The sequence below is a fragment of the Gouania willdenowi genome, chromosome 6 (assembly GCF_900634775.1).
Source record: "Gouania willdenowi chromosome 6, fGouWil2.1, whole genome shotgun sequence".
Lineage (NCBI taxonomy): Eukaryota > Metazoa > Chordata > Actinopteri > Blenniiformes > Gobiesocidae > Gouania > Gouania willdenowi.
The window spans coordinates 42928676-42953806 of record NC_041049.1 but is presented as its reverse complement, the minus strand read 5'-3'; positions in this window follow the sequence as shown (position 1 = coordinate 42953806).

Here is a 25131-nt window from a genome sequence, read left to right as displayed (position 1 = left end):
TTGTTCAGTGCTTTGGACTGTTTGGGTGATGACAGACACAGAGTGTATATACACAAAATGACTCCCGACAAAACACACTAAATGACACCAAATATACCAAAACAAGGGGGAAAAAATACATAAACACATAAAATCAAAAGAAGTAGACACAAAATTACGCAAGATGACTCCAGACATACAAAATGGCAATAAAATGACCCAAAACGGCAACAAAAATACACTACATGACACCAAACATGACATGGTAACTTTACTCAAAGCAGGGGCCACAAAAATGTGATTGTCTGATCCGAGGGCCACAAATTATCAACATTCATGTATCAGAATTTAGTACAGTGCCTATTAGAAGTATGTATTCATTAAGTGGGGACTTAAGTACAGTTGTCAATTATGGTCAATGTGTATGTGTTTGAAGCGTGGATGTACAAAGAGGTGTACATACTCTGTACTCTGTAGTGTTATAAAGGGGTTAATTTGCGGGTCCAAAGTGAAATAGTGTGTGTGATTTCCTTGGTTTAATTCTATGGGACTGCGAATGATAAATGTGTTTGTCGTTTTTTTACTCATTTTTATATTTTTTCATTTGGTGTATTTTTCTGAAATGTATGCTTTTTGGAGTCATGTGTATTTTTGTATCTTTTAGTTGTCTTTTTGTGCGTTTATTGTTTGATTATAGTTTTTTTGTTGCCATTATAGTGTGATTCTGGAGTCATTTTGTGAATTTTTGTGTTTTTTTTGGTGTAGTTTTCTGCATTTCTGTTGTCATTTTGTGTATTTTTTATGCAAATATTTAGTTTTGTGCATTTTTAGTCATTTTCATATTATTGTTGTCGTTTGGTGTATTTTTCTGTCATATATTTTTTCATTCAGTCATTTTGTGTGTTTTTGGAGCATTTTTGTATGTTTTTGTGCATTTCTGTTGTAGTTTTGTGCACTTTTTGTATAAATATTGTTTAGTTTTTTGTTTCATTTTACTCATTTAGTATATTTTTATTATAAATACATTATGTGTGGTGAGGGCGTGTTTTGAGGTGTGTGTGTGTGTGTGTGTGTGAGACTCGCTACCTGTCGTCGTGGTTACCGTGTGGGACTCTCTCTATCTCTTCCGCGGTTTCTTTCTCTCACACACGCACGTGCATCAGCTGCGCGTCTGCACATACTTGGTTGTTGAAACGCATGTGTAGAGAAAAAATGAAACGGCCCCTCGGGAACTATTTGAAACTTCCGGGAACTCTTCCATTGTCACGACTCTCTCTCTAAATGGCTCTGTGTGCATTCAGCATGTAAATTCAAGGTGCACATTTGGTTTTATAGCACGTGGTGAAATTATCAGCCTTTATAATGACGTATCCGCGGAGAAATGTGCATTTTTCTCTGTTAGCTTTCAATACAGCCGGGTCTCGTCATAACTTCCGAGTCCCGTCCGTCCAGTCTAAATAGCGAACGGTCAAACAATCATGAAAATAAACATTTTGAAATGACCAAATTACTCCAAAATAACGGATGCACACACTTGGGGTATTTGGAAGCCGTTGACAAAGTTTCAGGTTGGACAGATACCGCGTCGGGGAGATATTCGCTCCACAAACACACACACGCATTAACACAGAAAAGAACAAACGGTGTGTGTGTGTGTGTTTTTTTTTTTTTTAATGTCTTTTATTATATATTTTCCAGTCATTCTTGCTGTTTTTTGGAGTAATTTTGTAATTTTTTTCTTCCATCCACCATTTATAACACTTGTTGTAAAGCTTGTTCCAAATGGACAAAGACATCTTTATAAACATTTTTAAAATATCAATACAGATTTCTGCCAAAGTAGTTTAACACAGATTTGTAAATGTGTGGACAAAGTTTAATATTATGCGTTCTGAGGCCAGCGTGTCTTCTTCCCTGATGGCTCCTAATGAGGCCTCCAGCAGCTTTGTTTAAAGCTTTGCTGAAATAAAAAGTCAAAAATAGGAGTATTGCTCCACATTACACTAATGCACCATGTATTTATTAAGTGTGTTTGTCTTACAGTAAGTATATTTGTGTACACTGTGATAGTACATAATAATTGGAGAGAAAGCAGTATTGTAAATTACATTATTAAATGTACAAACAGTTTGTAGAGGGTTGGCATTTTTGGCCAGATGCGGCCTTCAGGGTAATTATATGCGGTCCCCAAGGTAACAGCACAACATGACAACAAATTATAGAAAAAGACAAAAAACAACAACAAAATGTCACCAAAAATGCACAAAAGGACAGCAAAAATACACAAAATAACAGTACATTTCACAAAAAAACCACAATAGTACACAAATGACTGCAAAAACATGCAAAAGGATGAGCAAAAAGGCACACAATTACAGAACATTTCAGAAAACAGCAGAAATACAGAAAACAGCAAAAAAAAAAAAAACAGAAAACAGCAAAAATGTACCAAAAGACTACACAATTACACACAATTAGAGCAGATTTCACAAAACAGAAAGAGGCCACAAGTGCACCAAAGGACAGGAAAAAATGCACAAAATTACAAAAAATTTCACAAAACAACCACAATAATACAAAAAATGTCTACAAAAGCATAATGGACAGCAAGAATTACACAGAAACAGCAAAAAATACACAAAACAAGAGTAAAATTGCAGAAAATGTCACAATCACAATAATACACAAAATGACTGCTAAAACACACAAAAGGGCAGCAAACATTTATAAAAAGACAACATTTATAAAAAGATGACAATAAAAATACACAGAAATAATACAAGAAGATAAAAAACAACAACCAAAATGACTCCACAAAACCAACAAAAAATACACAAACATTTACAAGTTACTTCATCATCTGAGCATTTAAAAAATGGACTGCAGAAAATTCAAATCTTTGAAGAACTGGGTGGAATACATGCTTTATGCTTTTGAATATTTCCAGAGTTTTAGTGTAAAAACAAAGCTGTAACAGCTTGCACATGGTTGAGTTAATTGAACTCATTTACATTCCTACCTCGAGTGAGACGGGATCAATGTTTATCTGCTGGATATGAAGCTGCAGCCAGGAACTGCTTTATTTCGCTTTGCATGACAGCAGGAAATGGAGAAAAAGCCAAGTTAAACTCAAACATCCGAGCGTCACTGATTTTGTTTATTTTTTTGTGTATTTCCTCCAAAACTGTGTTTGCAGACTGGCTGCAGATCACCACAGGAAGAGTCTAATTAGCTTCCTTGCTACTGAAATGCTCCACAGTGTGAATAGAAACTCTCATTCATTCAAATGATTACAGTCATAGTAATGACGGCCCATCTGACCAGCAACATTAACTCCATCTTTATTTCAGTGAAGTGAGCAGTTAGATTAACTCATCACATGTAACAGAACAAAACATTCATTATGTTATAATAAAGCAACGTGTCTGAAGGGACACAATATAACAATTATTGGAAACACTGGGAGGAGGTCGCCAGTTGACTTCATGAAACTAAGAATATTTTATTAACAATTTGAACACGTTTTTGCTTATTTTTACCCTTTTTCTGAAACTACACCAAACTTGCCAAATTTTAACCTATTTTCATCACTTTTTCTTGCCATATTTTTACTCCTTTTAATGCATTTTGCTACATTACTCCCATTTCTGCACGTCTCCATCAAATTTTAATGGCTTTTCTGCACATTTTTTACACTTTCAAGACATTTTTGGCACTTATAAACCCTTTCCACACCACTTTTCACACCATATATTAACCAATTATTATCATTTTTAACCTCTTTTCACCATATTTCATGCATTTTTTGGTAAATTTAATCAAATTCATGATTGGTCATGCCAATTCTTTGCCAGTTTAAACTATTTGTTCATGATTTTTAAATTACATAACTCTTTTTACATTTTTAAAATCCCATTTCACCACTTTTTCCACCATTTTTGGTCACTTTTAACCCATATTATTTCTGATAAAACAATGATTTCCATCTTTAAAATGACTATATAATATAGCGGGGATAATAATAAACTTTATGGATAACAGTGAATGTTATTCAGATAAATAAATAAATGTGGTTATCACAGATTTATAGAACAATAGACCATCATTTTACTGACTTTATGGATGAGCCCCAAAAATCTCTCCCCTTTATTCCCCCTTATAGATGACCCTGTCTCCACATGACTGTTCTTCAATGTTCATGTCTGTGTTCAACCACCTACAGCTACAGTGGGGGTCCCCGGTATCTGTAACCTTTATTGTGGGGGTTGCAGGCTGAAATGATTGAGAAGCAGTGGTGTAGGAGCCTGAGAATGAGGCAAACAGGAATACAAATGTAAGGTTAATTGAAATCATTTCCAGCTACTTAATATAGAATTAGTGTCACATTTAGAGTTTAGTAAACAAGGGTACAATTAAAACATGTCAGTCCTTTTTTTCACATGTCGTGTCGTCCGTGTCCTGCACAGACACAATAAACAAAGCATCGCCTGAACTCACCTCCCAACAGCCTGTTAGTGTATAACAATGTAGGTGAATAAAAACCTTTGGGATCCGTTCAGAATAGAATGGAGGTCCAGCAGGAACAGGCGATAGAGACAGATGCTCTTTCGACTCCCTGTTGGACACAGGGAGAAAATGCTGATGACATCGTCCCTGAAGACGGAGAGTGTAAATGACTCTTCATCTCTGGGGTCAGCAGCCAGGCTGAAGACAGATTGTTAAATATCACAACAGCACAAAGAAAATATGCTGTCTTCAATTCTTGGCAGCATCTGCCAACAGAACGGGAAGCAATTAAACGCAAGTGTGAGATTAACAGCATCACTCACAAAGTTACACAGTGGCGTTAGTGAAACATGCATGAATGTGATATCAGCCATCGATAAACTCAATTAGTACTCAACTTTGGTTTACTAGTCCACTTTACTAGTGAAGTAAAAAGTATCACTAGTGATACTAGTAAAAGAAATGCTTTTTTTCTCACTTTATCTGCACATGCTGTTGAAGGTTAACACTGCAGTCCAGTCTTTTATTGACAGCAATGCATGTTTTGTTATTGCAATTAAATACATTAATTTATTTTATTGCATAATTGTGACCATCACCAGCCCTTCCTAAGGAAGGTTTAGAATAACTTTATTATAGGGAGGATATAAAAAGAGAGAGCAGTGTTACACCTAGGTGAGGGGGAAGGGAACAGGGAGTCAGGGTAGGAAATGGAAAGGGTGGGGAAGAAGTGACTGCTTTTAAGTGAGAGTGAGATGTGATGTTATAGTTGAGCATATTGTGTTTATTGTATTGTGAATCCATTCAGCCAGTCTGGTGACAAGTGTGAAGCTTAGCTATAATGGTGGTGGCTGTGGGCAGAGGGAAGGAGTGAGTGGTAACACCTGAAACAGGTATTTGGTATCAACGTGTCTAAGGTTAAGCCCAGTGCGAGTTTATCCCACAGCCCAAGACATGCGTCCAAGACCAAAGTTTGTTCAAGATCCACTTCTGCGAACCCAGGCACCACCCCGGGCCTGAGGAGGCCACCAGGCCAGCAGAAAGTGCGGGGGCCAAGGGGCCCCAGGCCACCCCCATGACCGAGCACCCCCCAGACGCCCCAACGACCACAGCCGAGAAAGCCCCAAATGACCGAGGGCCCAGCGCACCCCGCCACTGACCCCAACCCCAGAAGCAGCACCAGCAGCAGCCCGTCCAAGGACGACAGCCACACCCCCAGTCGCCAGAGTGCCCAGAGGATGCTGCAAGTCGCCCCACTGGCCCCCAGGCTCACCTGCCGAGCCAGATCACCCCCCACCAACGCCACCAGCGCGATGAACCTTAGTTAAAACATATGTGCTAATAAGAGGGTGAGGGCTTGCCAATAGCTTTCAAAAATATTCCAACCAATCATCTACTCATAGTTGACTAAAACCTTTCCATGGCAAATGATTAGGCTTTACCAGTGAAGTACTACTAGTACACTCAAAACCTCACCAGCAGTACTAGTAGACTGTTATGGTAAGCTGTTTGAGCATAAATCTGATATCAGTGATATCAACCATTATTAATCTCTGCTAGTGCTCCTTTTTGGAGTACATGCACTCAATTTAGGTTTACTGTCCTCGCTGATGTGTTGAAACTTCAACTAGACAGCCAGCCAAACTCCGTACAAAACAACACGGGAGTCAGGATGTAGCGTTCAAGCTCCTTAGTTTATTGCAGACTCTATGTGCATGAAGTTAAGAATCAGGAGTGAAACTGAAAATATAGACACATACATTGCAATTAACAAAACCTCCTTTTTACAAAGACAAGTTTCAATCATCAAATAATAAACAAGCAACTACTTCACGCTTAAAGATGTGTACTCATTGTTTAAATGACAGGCAATAATCTATGTTAAATACAAACAATTAACATGCAAAATAAACATTACTTTTCCTATGATAACAACAATATACATGTCAATATATTAAACAACTGAATAAACAAAAGAAGAACTTATAGGCAATGCATCTTCCGGAGAAACAACCGATGGCAGCAGAGAGAGACTTCAGCTCCTACCACAAATCTAGCCTTCTACTGGGCCATGTGCTCACTAATACTTCCTTCTTCCTGTTCTTAAAGGAAGTGATGCAAAAAACCCCAACACTAAACAGCAGGGGGAGCTAACTACAGAAACTAAATACAAAGAAAAAAAAAGAAAGCCTGGAAGGCAAAACAAGTGCACAAGTAGACTTTACTAGTGACACAAAAAGTGTAACTAATGCTTTTGTGTGATTCGACGTAAAGCCGTGAATCTACTCATACTAACAGTAACTATAATCTATTGTCAGTGCTTAATTTGTAAATCATCAAGTCCCAAAACAAACGCTGTGTGTTGTTCCGGCAGTAAGATAGAGACAAAAATGTCACATAACATATATATTTTTAAACTACATGGGCCGATAATATCATCAAGACAAACAACCAATGAACCTAAATGTTTAATAAAAAGAATGATGACTCAGCGTAAAAGAAACACGGACAGTCGCCTGTTAAGGAGCGCATCCGTCTCTCAATCTGAGTGACAGCTGTCAAAATCTGCCATGTTTCAGCACCAAGGACAGCGGAAAATCAGCACTAATTTCACTAACCTTTTAAACCAATAACATAAGGCCATAACTCCTTGTGCTTATCTTTTATTTGTCAAAACAGTCAAAAAACAGCCATGGAAAAGTTTGTATTCTCGCAACTTTTTTACATATTTCACAGCCGAGGTCTTCCTTGTCTTTCATTAGCCAAGAGTAGCAGCTCAGCTTTGAACTGAGCCTGTCTAAACTTTCACCATCATCTCTTTCTCTTCTGTCTGTCCCTGAGTCCTCCTCATGTCTCCTGGATAGTTCTCCTCCTGTGTCCTGTCTGTTGGAGGCAGGTTCACCTGCATTAGCATCATTGCTACAGGTGTTGCTAGTCGTTAAGCTACCTGCTGCTGTGCTGCTACAAGAATTCCACAGAAACAACCTTTACCTCGGGCTTAGCTTCACTTATTGGCTCTTTTTGAGCCATTTTCTACTGTCTTCTGGGCTGACAGAGAAACAATTTTTGCACGTAAAATCACATTTTAGACGTAGCTTGGGCGTGGCTTGGCTTTCCACTGTCTTCCTCACTTGCGCCTAGTTTTTACATCCAGTTGTGTGTGGATAATGACATTTATAGTGATTTCAACTCAATAAAAGACATAGCTGTCCAAATATAATACTTCAAAATGTAATAAAAACACCTAAAAGTCAATGAGGTGCTGGAATTTTTTTCTAAAAATGAGGTGCCAAATCCAGTCAAATAAGTGTCGGTCAAAATCTGGGAGGTGCTTAAATTAAGCTCAGAGTATTTTCTACTCGTAGATGATTTTGCTTTACTAGTAAGTTCTACTTGACACTAGTGTGCCAAAAACCTTTACCAGTAAAATAGTTTCTTTATTACTCAAAAAAGCTCACTAGTATTACAACTAGACTATTTTTAGTCAACTAGTAGTATTAGTAAAGCCAAAAGATTCACTGGTAGTACTAGTAGACCTAATGCAAATGAAGTAGGATGAATTATAACCAAATCCAGCTCTCTGATGGGTTGGAATACTTTCAAAAGACAATAGCAAGCCTGAATTTGCTTATCATAATTTACTACTAAGTCTACTTGCACACTAGTAAACCAAAATAACCATCTACTAGTACTTCTAGTGAGATTTTGAGTGTACTAGTAGTACTTCACTAGTCAAGCAAAATTGTCTACTACTAGAAAATATTGTGTTTCCACTAGTACTCGACTTGAGCGAGCCTCAAAACTTTACTAGTACTAGTGGTAAATTCAAAAAACAAATCTTACTAGCTGTAGAATTTGACTGTTTTTAGTCGTTCTAAGGCCTACTAGGGGTAATAGTGAACATGTTTTGCCCTACTAGTACTATTAATGACATGTTTTGCGTCACTAGTAAAGTGTACTCGTGCACTAGTAAACAAAAGTTGAGTACATGTACTCCAAATCTGAGTTCTAGTAGAGCTTAACAATGGTTGATATTGCTGACATCATATTTATGTTCAAATTGCTCTCCATATTGCACAAGTTAGTCAAATGAGTTTACATTTTATCTGCTGCTATTTGACTATAGATATCTAGCAGTGATCAGCTGGTCATCTCACATAAACATAAGCAACACCTAAATCAATGCAGTCATCACTGAGGAACATCAACCACCTACACATTGTGCAGTATATTCATAATAGATTATGCAATTCATTCATTTATTTGGAGTAGAACTTAAGTTTACACATCTTAGCGTTTAAAAAAAAGATAAATAGAAAGGTAAACTGTCAGCTTCTGTGTTGCTGAGGCTGTGATTGTCTGTAGATGTAAACGTGTTCATCTTAAAGTGTGTTTATTGGTGTTGATGCTGCATTGATTGATCTGTTCAACACACACACAGTATAGTGAAATGAGTGAAAAAGCTGTGCAGCTGTAACTTTACAAAGGGTGGTTCTTGCAGCGTTGGCGGCCTCCCAAACTAATATCTGTGCTAATGGTGCAGCTCCCTGAGTAATAGCTCATATTACACTCTGTTCCAATGAGAATCTCCCAATTATTAAGGACATTACCGTGCCCCAGTGCACGTTACACACACTCTCACACACACACACACACACACACACACACAATATATATGTAGACCCTACCTGTAATAATATGTAAAGCTCAAACACATTAAATGTTACAAGTGCAGAGAAGCTGCAGTTACAGGATTCCCTCACCCTCAGTTTTTGACTAAATCCAGGCAATCCTCACAAAATCGAAACATTTCTACAACATCATACAAACTAATAAAACAGCTAATAAGGAATAAGATCAAGTTGTCCATATGTATTATATATGTGTTTTTAAAAATACATAAAATACAATACTTTTTATTAGGCAGATTCAGCCCAAATTCATTAAGTTTGTGACAATGACACACAATGACTTTATATTTTTGTGCATACCTGGTAACTGTATATATTACGAAGTTTAGTTTGTGTTCTGCATCACATAATGTTGTGGCGCTTCATGGTGGCGACTGCAAAGCGATTCATTTTAATGTGAGTTATATATAATCATTTGTTATCCATTTTAACTTTGTTAGCCCATTGTAAATATTTATTCATTCTATTTTACTATTTAATATTTTCATATCATTTTGTTTTTTTTTTCTTTTTCATTTGGGTAATTTGGGGTTTATAACTAGATTTTTTAATATAATTTTCCTTTCTCCACTCATACAGATAGGAATAGAAATACCTATTACGACTATTACTGTGTGGATTTTATTTTATTTCGTTTTATGTTTAATCTTGTACTAATCTACATGACTTTTTATTCCAATTAGTAAACCTAGAGAATCCATGGATAAATGGTATTTAATCCTTTTTTAAACTCTTTTTAAACACATCCTAGAAACTGTCTGCAGTGAAGTAATCTTGTATATTTGGTCATTAAAAAAAAAAAAAAAAAAAAAAAGAAGATAATTATTTATTTCTTCAATCAGAAGTAACCTCACTCAATTGTAATACACTCTTTGTAACAAAGCAGTTTTAATTTTGACAGCAAATTTAGATTTACCGGTAGTTTTAGTCATATTCTTTTGATTAAAATGCTGCTTAATTTTAGTACAATTTTTTGTCAAGTTATATTCACGTAAAGATATGATGGTATTGAATGTTTGTAAATACAGAGACCAATGCTTAAGATCACATTATCTCATGGATTTCATCCCATGTGTGAAAGTATAGTTTAGTTTTTATTAGTCGACTGAAATATTAACATATTTTGATATAGTTGTTGTGAACATGTGATTTCAAATTAGTCTAGTTAATGTCGCTTAAAAAAAATAAAATAAAACTCAACAAAATAGACACTGCAACAAAGGTAGTGTTTTACACTTTCATTCACTGGTAACTTTCATACTGCCATGCTCTACATTTAAAAAACTTTTCTGCTGATAGAATTCAACTGATTTAAAATTAAAGTCCCTCCCTCTACTCCTAAAATCACATTTGTCAAACTCAAGGCACGAGGGCCAAATCGGGCCCTTTAGTGGATTCAATTCGGCCCGGGAGGAAAAAGTTAAATAAATAAATATCTCTAGAAGCAAAAATTTCAATGAAACTCCACAATATTTACAGGGCATATCTCACAGATTCTTTCAAAATGTTGAAGAAATCTAAATTTTTCCAAAATCCTGCAATATTCCTGGAATTGTTCCTTAAAATTTCCTCAAATAGAATAAACATTGGTCGCAAAATTAATCAAATTTAAGTGTAGATATGTGCCTCTTATCACCTAGTCATTATATTATTTATATGTGGAGGTGTAAACTAAGGCACAATAATGTTGAAATTACTTGTTTTTCTGCCAAAAATCTTTGGCCCACTTCAGATCAAACTTTAGTCGTCAGTAGATTGTGAAATGAATGAGCATTCCTGATGATCACATAAGTGGGTGGGGGGGTATTGAGTCCCCTCAGATGCTTCTGGCTTTGCTCTCAGATGGTTCACCCCCCCGCTGATGTAATCATTGCTGTAATGACAGCCCGACTTTGCCTCTGGCGTCGCTGTCTGTCTCGTTTTCCCTGTCATTTTGCCTCTTCGACTCTTTTACTGATGTGTCCACTCCACGTGCCTCAGTCTGCTTGGACTTAGCTGGCATTTATCTTTAAAACGACCTCAAAAATGCACTTGGTACATGGTCGTTTGTCTTCATAATATGCGTTTCTCTTGCTCTAATTTCCTTGAATTATTACCATGTTTTTTAAACATTATCAGTTATAAATGATACAGAAATCTATTTCAGTGCCATAACAATGTGATTAAAAAAGCACAGGTGACAGGAATGAGAATAAACGATTCTTCTCTCAGACATTATTTTGGACTTTGGGGAATTTTAGAGCAAACACTGGAGAAACCTTCAAACTTGTTATAGGAAGCACAAACCAAACAACCTTGCTGTGAGGCAGCGTTGCTCACCATAATGAATCCATGGATGTCAAAGACCCAGTTTGTCTTTTTATGAAGCTTGTCTTTGTATAAAACCACCATCGGTAGACGCACAATTTTGTTTTTTTGGCCGACAGTAATATTTCCCCCCTAATAATAATTGCAGAGATATTTAGTTTCTGTTGTGAAAACAAAATTATTCTGCAGACTCTTTATCATGTTGGCTAGTTGGCAAATTCAGACATAGACAAAACAAAAAATTACATCAGTAATCATTATTTGTCCAAAATAAAAAAATTTAAAAATATTTCCTACTTTATTCACAACAATGGTTTTTAAACCAAACAATGAAGATACTTGCAGTCTCCTGAAAACAGTTACTACTTATTTACCTACTCACATTTTGTATTTATGGGTAAAAATAGCATTTTTACTGCTATATCAACATTATTAATGCTAATGATAGGCCAATGGTAATGCTAATGGTAGGCTAATGCTAAGTTAATGCAAGGATAATGTTAAGCTAATGCTAGGTTAATGCTGAGCTTAAATACCTGGCTAGTGCTAAGCTAATACTAGGCTTTCAGCTATTTGAAGAATGTTTGTACTGTATACAACTTTGTGTACATTGGTTCAGCCTATACATCATTTTTCAGGTTTTTTTTTTTTTTTTTTTTAACTTTTTGATCTTTTTCCAACTTTAGCTTCGAATTTATCTTTCAATTAAACTTTTAAACCTTTGGCCCAACATTTGCCTATTCAGCTCATCATTGAATCTTTTCTCGTCTTTTAATCCTTGAGCTCATCATTAAACACAAGGCAGTCCAATATTTTGAGAAGGGTCTATCTGCAGCCACGAAACTGTACAAGCGACACCCCTAAAACCACGCCCCCTACAAAATACGCCCTATCGATCCCCCTGAGCCAATATCTGGACATGAACCTTTTCACTACCCTAAACCGCTATTTGGGGAACTTTTCATTTGAACTAACCCTAACCCTAACCCATACATGAAAACACTGTAAACTTGTTTAATATTACATACTATATACTTTAATTTATATTACCTGGACAGGGGTCTATGGGGGGGCCGCTTCCTGTCTCCTACTATAATGGGTGTTGACTGGACTGTAATTCAGGTATAATTTAATTTTTTCTGCATTAGACTTCATCTAGTATTCAATAAATTTAGTGGATAATGCCTAAATCTAACCACTAGGGGAGCCCTGGCCTAAACCTAAATTAACTGAGCCTTAAATCCACCCTTTATACACTTTTAACCATCATCCCAATCCTAACATTGCCAGTGCCTTACCCTTAATCTAACCTTAACCTTAAACCTATCCTTTAACCTAACCTTTGACCCTAACCTTAATTTTACCCTTAAATCTAACCTTAACATAACCCTTAGCTCTAATCCTAACTTTTAGCCGTAATCCTAACTTTAACCCTTAGCTCTAACCATAACCTAATTTTTGTCCCTTATCCTAATCCTTAGCCCTAACCTAAACCGTTAACTTTTAGCCCTAACCCTAAATCTTAATCCTAACCTTAACCTTTAGCCCCTAGCCCTAATCCTAACCACCAAAGGGATCCAATTCTAAACCTAAAAGAAATTCTACTCTTTCAATCGTAGATTAAAACTAAAATTTAAAGGATATTCATCTGATTAAAATTTAAATTAATGTAAATGTATTACTTTACCATAGGAGGATCACATCATCAGTGCAACCAACACCATCCACCCCCGACCTCTCCCTTCCACAAGGAGGGAATAGGCTGGAGGATGGATGACCGGTGATGCCCACAAAGGCACAGTTGGGGCGTAAGGCCAGACATCCCCCACCTCTGACCCCGATTACCATGATTATTTACACCTATATGGTCATCCAACAGGAGATACCCAGCTGGGGGTGACAGGGTGGCAGTCCACCCCTCACTCCTGACCCCTGTCCTACACTCACCACACTGCTGACATATCACATTACTGATTACTGCACACTAACACTCACACGCACCCCATACTCATTCCCAATTTCATCTCCACAGTCTATCTCCTAGGGTTTGCAAACCAGGCGCGGTGATGGCCGACTGCAGTCAGTCTATCCACTGAGGCTCAGGATATACTACACACACTACACACACTCCGTACTGATACACTTTCACAAACTTCTTTGATGAATGTGTACAATATGGGGAAGCCTTAGCCTGCGCCCTGCCTTTGATTCCCTATTCCAAACTGGATTGGTCCTACGACCATTCAGGGGGTTTCGTGGAGTCTTATAATCAATACACCTAACCTCCACTTGATGGCTAAATTCAAGAATACATTGAAAAATTGTTTCACCGGCCACCGTTGCACATGTGTGCACATATTGTAATGGCTCAGAGTATTGAAAAATTGCTTGCGTTGGCGTGGTTTGTAGTAGGGGGCATGGCTGTAGGGGCGTCGTTTGTACAGTTCTGCAGCTGCAACTGGGTATACTTGAATTTTCCCCCCATTCCCAGCAACCTGAATGTATTTTTTGTTGCACTTCTTCCCCATCACCACAAAGTGCCATTGTTTTACATTAGGAGTAGGGTGGCACTGTTGAGCTCTCGTCAGGTCAGATCTGTAAGCATATGACCAGAGAATGAGAGGATGTTGGGTTTAGAACGCTTAAGGCAGAGGCAGAAAAGTACCAGACAGTTTAAAGTTAGTTTGGAACATGAGTCTAAGATTTTCAAGAAAATACAACAGCATTTGAGTTGTTTGTGCAGCCCTTTTCTGTACATGTGGATGTAGTCAGTGAGGAGCTTAAAATGGAACTGCAGGCTTCATGTTTCCCACTAAAAGGCCTCTGCATGTGCACTGAGGATTGGGTGCCTAAAAATGGTTGTTCTCTGTAGTAATGAATGTAATATTTTGTTCCATCAGGTCATTTTGTATTTCATGTTTCTCCATTGGAGCGTGTTTGCTCTCTCTCTATAGTTAATAATTCAACCAAAATTAATGTAATACAGCACAGTGATTTAAAAGAAAAAAATCTAAAGTTGATTGCTGATTGTTCAAGGCAGGGAAAATGTTGTGTTTAGATCGTATAGGCGAGGTATGTTGTGTCCCATTTTGTTGAATTTATATTCTACTAAATGTCTTTGGAAACATTTAAATGAATCATAATTTTATGCAATGAAACACAATAAAGAGAATTGTTCTTCAATTTTAAACTACTTTAAGTGTTTATTTTCCACAGTTATGTTATTGGCATATTTAATTTCATGCACTGCAACATGAATGTTCATTTTTGGCCCTTCAATGAAAATAATTTGGTCACCCCTGATTTAACAATTTCACATTTTGTCTGCATTCCCTCATGTAGCGTTCGGCGACGTGGATCAGTACCTGCATCCTTATTTGCATTTTCTTCTTCTAGTTCTACTTTGAGATTGTTGAGTGTCTCTTACCTGTGTGGATTTACAAACATTCCTGTAGTCTGCTCCATACACACATGATGGCGGTGTTTATTCCCGCCTCTCCACAGGCAATGAGTCTTCTACGTATATGTCTATGGGTTATTATTATTATTATTATTATTTTATCGGTTATGATCAGTGTTTGGAATAACAGCGTTTAAAATAACAGCGTTAGGTAACGGCGGTATTTTTTTTCAGTAACGGGGTAATCTAACTAATTACTTTGTACACCGTTACACCACCGTTCACGTTACAGAACGTTAAATGCGGAGCGTTACATGCATTGATTGAATAAACTGTTATCCGAAAGCATCCCTGGCTTCATACGCAGCTGTAGTGAGGAGGTGGATTTAAAACGAGGTAAGCGATCATCAAGCAGCAGAGATGGTGAGCGTGGAGCAGTCCGATGAAAAGTTGTAATTTTTAAGGTGGTGATACAAACACTATTTAAATTAATTATGGTCAAGGGCAAGAACGTGTATGTGAAGTGTTCATTATATCCAGGAGTGAAGACTTTGTCGACATCCGTTGTAAGCAACTCAAATTTAATGAAGCACCTCATAACGACGCACATCTAAAAAATCTGAATTCTTTGACATATAGCAACTTTTTTTTTAACAGTAACGCAAATAGTTACTTTCCTTGGTAATGAGTTACTTTTATTATAGAGTAATTCAATTACTAACTCAGTTACTTTTTGGAACAAGTAGTGAGTAAATATAACTAATTACTTTTTTAAAGTAACGTTCACAACATGGGTTATGATACAGTATCATCAGAATGGTCGAAGTCTGAAACTTGATTTTAAAGCCGATATCAAATAACGTGTAGAAAATAATGTAATGTAATAATCAGTGGTAGAAACAAAAAAGAATTGTTCTACTGGTGCCTTTTCTCCATTAAAAGCATAAACAGAATCACCTAAATTTTCATCAGAATAGCCAAAGGCCTACTTTGTGACTCTTATAAAGCAAAGATACAAAAACACATTAATTAATTCGTGCAGTCACAAAGAAAAGATGAGGCAGAGATGATCCGGTATCAATGTAGCAGTAATTAGGGCAAATTGGAGCTCCGAGGCGGCCTAATAAGAGCTAAATTAATGTTAGTTTACTATTTTGCCTTGCCATTTATTAAATGTGGCCAAAGCTTGGGTGTGAAAACAAAAGCATCTTAATGTAGTCATTGTCCTCAAACACAGGTAAACTACGGCTGTGTTTGAAATGACACAATCCGTACTATAGACTACAAACTCAATGAGTATATACTGTCTATCTACTATAAGTATGATTAGGATAATGAGCGTTCCCACTGAAGCAGACTTGCAAGTTTCCCAAGATGCATTTAGAGCCTAGAACTAAAAGGTACAATGGGGCAAAATATCTCAGTTGATTCTTAAACTTTGAAAGTTCTGAAAGCATTTTAGAGGGATCCTCCACTGTTTTTACAAATGTGTCCTAAACCCTTTGAAATGTCCTTATTAGAAGATCTATGTCAAACAAAACATTATTTTTGCACCATAATCGTTTTATTAACTTTTTAAAATGGGACTACTTTACCGTTTTCGAGTCTGTGCGCCACCATGTTGAAATTACGTCATTGATGACTCAAATCGCCCCATTCAGTCCATTGAGTTCTATAGGAGTGAAGCATTCAGGATCATTTAACAGCTTTTTCAGTTAAATGCGGCTTTGGGTTGCTCTAATAATCAATAAAAGTTACAAAAAAAAAAAAAGTCAACTTAAACCTCTTTTGTTTACTGAAATTTGATGAACAAAATTCAAGACCCGAAAAAATGCGTGACCGCAGGGGGCGACAGTTCCAACTCTGCTGTTTCGCTTGCATGTAAATACAGGAAACCAGACTCGGACTGCTGCCTAGAGTAGCATTATAACCCCCAATTTCCAGTGGATGCGGCTCCGCTGCGTTACGTCTCTGCCGCGCCACCGGAGCTGATTGGTTTACCCTTTAGTCTATGTGTTAATTTTCACCGGGTCCACTGCGGCGCGTGTGCTCCTGCCCAGATGCGGTAGTCCGGTGCCCTCTGCCAGATATACGCAGGACTTCTATTTCTGACAGACACCGGAGCACGACGCATCAATCAGCACAGAGCAAATTAAGCTAAACAGGAAGTTAAGCACGTACAACGCACAAAATATCCAGTTACTTTTCAAAATAAAACACTTCAGATTATAAGTAACTACGTCACCAAAACATCATAATGTGTAAAAACAATTCCACATTCACTATATTGTTTCCTCTCATTCTGTAACTACACTAACTTTGATTTAGTTCATGGTTTACTGGTGCAGTTTTATCTCTTCTTTGTTGGCTAAAAAATGTGGATATGGCAAATCCAGAGTCCAACCTTCTTGTTCTCCTTCGTTAGGAACACTGACCTGTTTATCTCTTTATTGAAGCATTTAAAACACGTACCTTTAACTGCGTTCTTGCGTAATCATATAAATATCGTAAGAACTGCTCTTTTTCGCGACATCACAGTCGTCCAACCGGAGTGCCTCGTGGCACAATCAAAACGCAACCGGTGGGGATTACCGGACGGCGGACAGCGGGGGAAAAACGGATTGGTTCAGCCCTATAGGACTCAATGGACTAAAAGGGGTGAGTTGCGTCATCAGTGATGTCATTTACATGGTGGCGCACAGACTCGAAAACGGTAAAGTAGTCCCTTTTAAAAAGTTAATAAAACGAATATGGTGCAAAATAATGTGTTTTGTTAGGCATAGATCTTTTAATAAGGACATTTCAAAGGTTTTAGGCCACATTTGTAAAAACAGTGAAGGATCCCTTTAGAGGGGGTATCATGTAAAAATCACTTTTTCAAGCTTTATATCATGTTAGTGTGTCATTCCCTCCAGAAAAACATACCTCCAGTGTTGCTCAGAGTGATTCATGTATTTTTGAGTAATCACTAAATCTCCTGCCAGCAGCCATTTTCCTGCTGTTCTCTTCTTCAGTTTAGCCCACAGCACCCGCCTCTGCAGATTTAGCTTTTACTTAAATACTTTTCTAAGAAACCCCTGGCTCTCATTTATGTACGCATTAAAAAAAAAATTAAAAAAAAACTTGCACACCTCCCCCCGCCATAACTGTCAAGTTTTGTATTTGAAAAATAAGGAAATTATCAGCCATCCCACCATTCCAACCAAGCTCCAGTATCTCTTGACAAGTGTACAAGAAATCTAAAATACCCACTTGTCAACCACTTAATAAATACAATTACAGTATGTGATTAGACTCTGGTAGGTCGACCTTTATTAACACTGAAATGCTGTGAACATTCCGACTAGGGCTGGACAATATGGACCATATCTCAATATATTTTCTCAAAATGGTGATATACGATATAAATCTCGATAATTTAATTTCAAATGAAGTCTGACTGGAAAGACAATTATGGGTTAAATTTGCTGATGCAAAATGCTACACAGGGACATTTATTACCAAACAGCTGCACAATATGTGCCACTTTTGGCTTTTTCACCTGTAAGGGACAGCACGTGTGAGTGAGTTCTGTAGTGTAGCTTGTTAATGGGAATCTAACTATGCCTTACAATGAGTGTTTCAATACAAAAAATAGACTATATATATTATTATATATGCAATACTGTAGTTTTCTATATCGTCAAAATAGAAAACTTGATACATCTTGAATGTAATTCTAATTCCTAAATTATAAAACAGCCTAAATGAAAACATAAATGTGTATATGAAGCACATGTGTTTATTTTATATATTTACAGTTCATATACATGTCAACACATGGAATATTTACTGTTAATTTCATGTTGCTTGCCTTTAAGTTAGACATTAATATTTTATTTTCATTACATATTTTCTGTTATGCTGCAAAGAAGTGGAACAAACTGCCAGTAGAGCTGAAGTCAACATACAATGTGAACATTTTTAAATCAAAGTTAAAGGCACTTTTTTCTCTACTACGTATGATTGAGAGTTAGATTTTTGGTCATGTTGTTGATGATGTAATGTGTTTGTTGATGATTTTAATTGATTTTACTGATGATTTTAAATCTTCTTATTGATTTGAAGCTGTTGAATGTTTTGATCATGTAAAGCACATCAAGTTGCCTTGTGTATGAAATGCTTTAATGCGTTCGCTTTAATTTCTCATGCTCACTTTAGTCACTTAAGTGGTTCTCTGGTATTCACTAATGACTTGTTCGATAGATTTGTTGCAGACTTTACATCCTTTAACACTTTTTGAAAGGATTGTATTTGTGGAACTTGTGCTTGGTGGATTTTTTATGCTGACTCAGTGGTTCCTTCCACTGTGGGAGATGATAAAATCTCAGTTACTAATCTAACAGAACGTGTAACTGTGTCACATCCTGCTGCTCTTTAGGAAGATAAACTCTCTGTCACATTTCACAACGTATTTACACCAGTTCTTTGTTTTTTTTCAAATGAACGTCTTCTTACTTCCATCTTTTTCTCTTATGAGTTGTTTCCGGGTTTGTTGTTGCTGTCTGCACTAATCTCGTGAGAACTGCCACCTGGAATGCCTGAGCGGTGTTCAGTTTAGAGAGGCCGAGGAATGTTTTTATTTATTTATATTTTCATTATTGTTACATTAGAATACGGGATATTTACAGGAAAATACTAATTTGGGATGATGCGGGAAAGAGGGGTAAAATACGGGAGTTTCTCGGCCAAAACGGGATACTTGACAGGTATTATTGGACGCACCTCCGTCAAAGCAGCTGCAGTCACAGCAAACAACTGAGAGAGAACTGCGTGTCGATCAGGCTACTCTGCTGTTATCGTAGTAGCTACCTGCCTTTACTTTTTAATAATGCCTTCAGCGAGACAATTTACTTTTGGATGCGACAAAAACAGCCCTCTTTTTACTCTTCCCAAGGATGAAACAATTCATCAACAATGGTTGGAGTTCATCTTTTGAAGCAGCCCTTGTTCCAAAAAGATCCGCTATGTTTGTTTCAGGCACTTTTCAGATGACTGCTTTTAAAACAAGAGCTTTATTTTAAAGTGGATTATTAAGGACTAAAAAACAATGCAATCCCTACTCCTTCATAGCCAGCAGCATGGGTAAGTGATACTCAATGATGTTGTGTACGTTCACACACGCGACTGTAGCAACTGTAGTCACTTCATTCGCCCGTGATGAGTCGCTTGAACATAGTGGCACTTTTTGCTTTCTACTTTATCGCTTCAGTGACGTGATGACCAGGGAACTCTGTGTGTGTGTGTGTGTGTGTGTGTGTGTGTGTCTGCGGAGCCGGTGACAGGGGAGAGATCACTTTTCCTCCGTCCATACGTTAGCATTCCTCACTTTGATAACCATTCTAATGTATTGTACTGATGTTAAAATATAGAAAGTAGCCAAATATAGCGCACAAAAAAACATAAGCAAACAGCATCCATGCGTGTTGGGATGACGTACTAAGGGGGCGTGTCAGACAGGCTGGGGGAGACAGTGGCGAAATCGAAGCGTCATGAACAGTGTTGCTACAGAGGGAAATTTCTTTGAAGTTTTTATTTATTTCTTTTTTTGAATATTTGCTGCATTTTCCAAACAATTATGGGTAGCATAGTTATTTGAGTATGCTATAGAATGATATTATGTGTCTGGAAAAAAACATGACACCCCCTTTAAGCAAGAAAGTGACCAAGTATACACATTTCATTCACACATTTCGGAGATTCCATATTGCCAGCCATTGTGCTACTGACAAAACTTTGTGTTGATTTCAAAACAAAAGCCCTGTAGACAAGAAAAGATGCAATGTTTGCTTCATTGTGAAAAGGGGATGTTTAATTTTTACGATTTATTCATTCTGCATCATGGGACAGTTGAGTATGACTAGTGCCCACATTTCATACTTAAAAAAAAAAATCTCATATAGTATACATCCATGCAGTTCTCACATACTCAATCTTTTCATACTATCTAATGTGAATACACTACACACTAAATTTGATGTCAAACTTAGTATGAGTAGTACATTAGTATGACAATTACAACACAGCTTATGCCTTTAAAAAGGCGAACAGTTCCTTGGCTCAGTGATATGACTGAAAAGCAGCTCTAATGCTACAACACTGAAGTACACATTGTTGATTATAAATCTATCACCTCAGTAAAAAACACCTGATCTGACCCCAGTAATGATAAACACAGTCGCTTGATGAAAATTCTGTCTACATCCAACTCCTGTGCGTGTAAATCAATTGAACAAGGCTTTTAATAAAGATACAAAATTATGTCCCCACAACCTTCCTCAGTAAATGTGTCATTCAGATCATGGTACGACAGTGTTTTTTTTGTTGTTTTGTTTTGTTTTTTTCTCAGTCAAACATCCGCTGGGTGGAAACTCAAGGCTGTTGTCATAGCAAACACTCCAAAAAGTAATTGAATGCAATGTTTTCCATCAAAGAACTCCTTCATGAATCATGTTATTGAGTGCGAGTTGAACGGATGTTTGCTGCATGATTGAGTTTTAAAGCTACGGTGCGTTCACACCTGAAAGAGTAACATGAGGATACTGGTCAGCAATTGATTCACTACATATATATATATATATATATATATATATATATATATATATATACACATTATACCAGCTCTTACTCTACACTCACTGTTTGTAATACACACACATGATAAGTGAGTCATTGCTCAATGGATTCCAATAACTAAAACACCGTTGACACGTTTTTCTAAAGCACAAGTAGGTCTTTCTTGGTGTTCCGTTGTTCAGAATGACGTTGATTGCCACTGCTTGTAAGATTCTGAAATAGAAAATAAGGCTCTATGGTGTGACTCATTGTGGTCGAACAGTGAATCATACAGTGGAACAGTTTGTACTTCAGTGTTTCTTTACATTTCGTCGTAGCTTCGTCTGGCTATGTACAGTATCTTAAAATCTAAAGTGTGAACGAATGGATGTTGTTTTTTTTCTAATAAAAAAATAATAAGTGAGCAAACTGCGATCTGTTGTGCATTGTCAGGAGTTGCTGGTTTGATGCCTTAATTGAAAATCTGTGATTGTAGCTGATCCAAGTCAGGGCTCTACACTAACTTTTCCAGTGGTGGCACTGGTGCGACTAACTTTCTCAGCTGGTCGCACCGGCACAGAATTTGGTCGCACCTTTATTTTCCTTTTTGAGCGGGGGTGGGGGTAGTGTCCAGCATAGCCATGCATGCTAATGAATAGTTGACTTAACTGGTGTACCGCAGTTTTGTATGAAGTAAAGATTGACAATGACTCGAGATATATTTGCTAAATGTTTTAATGCTTTTGTGTCAATATTAAGTTTTTCTGCAACAAGTAGTGGCTGAAATAACAGGTCCTTTCTTTTATATAATTTATATAAGAAGATGTAACAATATTTTTTTTAAATAACATCAAAGTATAACAACAGGTTACATGTATTCTGTTTTTTTTTTATTTTGCAAAAAGGCTGTACTTGAATTAAGTTAACAGTAGCATAACCAACTTAGCATCTGCATTGCTTCACCCCATGGAATTAAATTCTGAGGGTCTAGCTCTGATAGTGGGGTCTCCTAACCCTCTTCCCCTGGTCAGGGGTCTGTAACCTTTACTCTACAAGGAACTATTTAACCTCATCTTACCTGGATTAAAGTCCTTCTGAAGCCAAAAAATACCTTCTCAATGAATTAAATTCTATACAGTTAAAATTATATGGAATAACATTTGATTGAATTTGATCATGTAAATGGAAACTTAAAAATAGTTTACATGAACACAATCTAAAATATGATGATTTTTTAGTTAATCTATTTGAAAGGCTACAAAAAGTAACTTGAATGTGATAACATATGATCATGTAATCAACACATGCTAATTGCTCATTTCTTGCCACAAATAAAGCATGCATATTTAATTAAAATCGATATTTCCTTCCAGAAGAGTGTTTTGTTGGTTTAGTTATCTTACCAGGGATTTAAAACTCAGTCATTGCACAACGTGATTTATTTTAGGTTAACAAATTGTGATATCTTGATTTTATTTGTCATTATTAAATAATAGCCTCTGTAAAAAAAACTTTATTTCAATATTTTTTTTTTAAAGCTATAAGAAGCCATTGCAAAAGAGTCAAATGGCCACATTAGGCCCCAGAGCCACAGGTTGCAGACGATGCACAGCTGATCATCTGTTCTGGCATCATAGTCCATCAGTTCTGGTCCTTCCATGCTGATTCTGATGAGCGTGTACGCTCTTTCGGTGCGCTCGTTACGTTCTTCCTTTTTACTGCTGCCCTCAATGTGAGCGCGCACTCAGTGAAGAACTTGTTATTCCTGGCTCCGTTCGCAGACCGCGCGCACTCCAAAGGAGCACATTGGTGTTTATACTCAGTGCATTCACCGTTGCATTACTCGCAGCCAAGTTGCATGAGCGTGCACCGTCTCCTCACCCGCAGCACTGCGGTCAAGCCAGCCTCCACTTCGAAATCCACGGTCAACCTAGACGCCAGCCAATTTGCACGGTTTTACGGTTTTACGGTAATCCCGCAGCGCAGAGAGAGAGAGAGAGAGAGAGAAGTGCACTCTGTGGGACGTGACGGAGCGCTCAGCCGCTCTGTATAAAATAACGTCACCCTATACGCACTCGGACGAATGAGACCAGATAAAATTTTCACTCGCACACACTGAAAAAACATACATATGCAACCATTTTGGTTGCAGTTTCGACCCCTGCAAGGGTCACATGATCAACATTCATGCCAGCATTTAGAATATTGAAAAATCCGAGTATTAATACAGGGAAGAACAAAGGGTTTGTGTTTTGGTTTCATGTAGTTTTCTGTTATTTTTGGAGTTGTCTTGGTGTGGTTTTGTTGTGTTTTTTAATCATTTTGTCTGTGGTGGCGTAACGGTTAAAGAAGCAGGTTTAAATCCAACCTGGTCCATCACTGTGGGATGCTGAGCAAGTCCCTTAACCCTAAACTGCTCGTGTTGTACCTCGCTTTGGATAAAAATGTCTGCTGAATGAAATTTTACTGTATTTTGTTGTCATATTGTAAATATTTTCCATTATTTTTGTTTGTTTTTAGTCTTCTTAGACAATTTGTGCTTTAAATTGTATATTTCTGTTTTGGTTATTTTTCGAGTGATCATGTGCTGTGTTTTTGGAGTCGTTCTGTGTATTGCTCTTGTCATTTTGGAAAGATTTTCAGTTGTTTGGTGTATTTATAGTCTTCTTGAGCAATTTTTGCTTGGATTTGTACATTTTTGTACTCTTTTTTTATATCATTTTCTATTATTTTTGTTGTCATTTTGTAAATATTTACTTTTACTTTTGTCTATTTTTAGTGTATTATTGATGTTATTTTTATATAATTTTCTGTTTTTGTGTATTTTTGTTGTCATTTTCTAAAAGTGTTCTGTTTTTTGTGTATTTTTAGTCTTCTTGATCAAATTTTGCTTGGATTTGTGTATCTTTGCTCTTGTTTTCATTTAATTTTCTTTTTGTGTATTTTTGTTGTCATTTTCTAAAAGTGTTCTGTTATTTTTGTGTATTTGTAGTCTTCTTGGGCCATTTTTGTTTGGCTTTGTATATTTTTGTTGTCCTTTTGTCTATATTTCTATAATTTTGTAGGTTTTTAAAAAAAAATTAAATTGTTTGGGGGCCGCACTTATTTAGACTGTGGGTCACATGTGGGCCCCGGGCCACCAGTTGCCAAAATCCGCTCTATCATGAGCTGGTGCAGACTAATTTATTTTTAATTGTATGGAAAAAAACATGTTTTTCTGTAGTTGTTTTTGAAGAATTAACCTCTCAATCAACTCACTAACATCTCTCTACACTCAAAAGTGATTATATTTTAACAAAGTAGCTCTATTATAATCAGCCAAAGCAGCAACTGCAGGCTGAGTTATCATGAAGCTGATTGCAAACTGTGTTTATATGCATCAGACCTCATGGATGTGAACATGCCTGAACTCAGCAATGAAAACCAGAGAAGGCTGGACATTGATTGAAGCACTGCAATTTACATGCAGCAGTGATGAAAAGCTGAGCCTTGTTGAATTTCACAGCTCCGTGCACTTTGCGTTCCACTCACAGAAATAGAAATTGAAAGTATATTTCATCTTGGTTTGCAACACAAGCTTTAGGCATTTGGTGGAGAAAATAAACAGTCAGGATCAGATCAAGATAAGGCGTCAAACTCAAAGGGCCAAAGCAA